The 2,173-nt window shown below is 35.7% G+C and overlaps 1 pseudogene across 1 annotated transcript; it reads right to left on the bottom strand.

The window, feature by feature from the left end:
* Positions 1–1,387: 1,387 nt before the first annotated feature.
* LOC308267729 (insulin-induced gene 2 protein-like) lies at positions 1,388–1,738 on the bottom strand (annotated as a pseudogene). Its single transcript has one exon. The product of its transcript is annotated as an insulin-induced gene 2 protein-like (transcript).
* Positions 1,739–2,173: the final 435 nt, after the last annotated feature.

Raw genomic sequence — 2,173 nt, 5'->3', positions numbered from 1 at the left:
AATAAGATATATGTAAAACAATTTAAAAAATAAAAATTTTGTAGTAAAATAAAAAATAAATAAAAACATAGTTGCATCAGATGAAATAAAAAAAGCTGTACCGAACTATTTGCTTACCAGTGGACATGAGTACAGTCATCCCCAGACTGTGTATGAAAAGGCTACAACCCAGGTATTCCACTGGGAATCAGCCATATGACTAAGCCCAGCTAAAGCAGTTTGCTTAAAGAAAACCAATACTTACAGAACCCAATAAAATTAGCCACTTTGTTTTGATTTGTTTGGAGTTTCTTATATGTATCATATGCAAAAATAGTGAAATTCTATAATGCAAATGACAGCTAATATCACTTTACATTCTGGGAACTGCAGAAGATCACTTTGTAGTCCCCAAACATATACTTATTCTATGTAAATACTGTAACATTGAATTGTATGTGTTCTTTCACGTTTAGACTCAAAATCACTTAATGTTGATAACATTACTGCTCATCATATATACCCCCAGTAAAATCCGTCAAAATGGAAAATTAGTCTTTGGGTTCTCTCTGGTAATGCAGGTTTAAAACCATTCTATAGAAGTTAATATTCATCATATATTATTATTTTATTTTTTGCGTTAATGGGGGTGAAACCCAGGGGCTTTTCTACCTCTGGGCTATACTCCCAGACCTGTTTTATATTTTATTTGGAAACAGGGTCTCACTAAGTTGCTGAGAGCTTCATTAAGTATCTAAGGCTGGCTTTGGACCCATGCAATCCTCCTGTCTCAGCCTCACAAGTGCTGGGATTATAAGCGTGTGCCACCACACCCAACTTTATTATATATTATAATACTCAAAATTCCCTAAAACAACATCCAAATAGAAACGAATTGCACATTGGGACACTCACAATTCATATTGCGGTGAATAGAAAAATAAAAAGGCACAACAGTAAGCAAAAGAGAAAATGCCAGCTTCCCATTTTCTGCTTGTTGCTTTTTTTTGGCTTTCTTCTTATTTTATTTCACTAGATTTATAATTCTTTCAAAGCATTGTTGTATTCTTCATGACAGTATGAGAATATTTTGGCACATCTACATTGTGATACAATGTATGGTAGGTTTAAAAAATAATTTAAAATTTTCATCCATTAACATGTTTTTAAATGTAATGCATATATATTTTACAGTTATTTAAGTCAAATGCATAAATGTTTGTAATTGATTTACAGTAGGAGCAATCACAGATTACAGTAATAATGTGTGTGTGTATATCTATATACACCAATCAAGAGAAAATTTGCTTCCTGGCAATTTCACAGTCCAAAGTTTTGTTGGCGTATCTTTCATTTACATGGATTTTTCTTCTTGTTTTCCTGTGCAAAAGATATACTTTTGACTTCTTCATTCTTGATGAAATTTTTCTGCAATAACTTTACATTCATACATTGCAAGTTCTCAGCCAGTGTTTCCCATTGTTATACTTCCAGCAAAAAATACAGAGTAACCAAGAATGCACTTAGAGAAAATCTGGAGATCTATATTGAAAAACACCATTGTGGACTAGCAGTTGAATGATCACAGTTGCCAAGAAAGCGATTCCTACTCCAAGGCCAAAGCCACTTCTAGGTCTGTCAAAAGTCCACCACAGCCCAATGGATAATATGGTCAGTGTGAGAGACAGATGAATGTTATTATCAAATCCACTTTAGCACTGGCATGATTTATACCAACAAGGACGGCTACACACCACATCACGCTGGACCACTCTCTTTTAAATTCATGTGGTTCTCCTAGGTTCCTGTCAATGCAGGGGTATAATAACCCAATCACAGCTGAAGCTGTGCCATATCACGGTGGTACCCACCAGGAAGTAGAAAAGATTCTTACAATCACATCAGCTGGAAAGAGCATCACATTTCTCTGAATCTGAAGCCAGTTTAACACAGAAATGCCCTGCCGCTGCCATCTTCTGGGACTGATCCTTGTCCAGAATTGGGAAATTTAAGTAAACATATTTAAACTCAAAGGTATCTTTCAGGAATCCAACTCCTGTCACATTTTATTTGACATTGATTTTTCCTGCTTTATGACCTCAGAGACTTGGCTGCTTCTGCTGACCTCTCCTAGCCATAATGCAGACCCTCAGCCACAGACCCCCACAACCCTACTACTACATATCTTCAAAAG

This window comes from Muscardinus avellanarius (assembly GCF_963383645.1).
Source record: "Muscardinus avellanarius genome assembly, chromosome: 10".
Classification (NCBI taxonomy): Eukaryota; Metazoa; Chordata; class Mammalia; order Rodentia; family Gliridae; genus Muscardinus; species Muscardinus avellanarius.
This window is presented reverse-complemented; position numbering and strand designations above follow the sequence as displayed.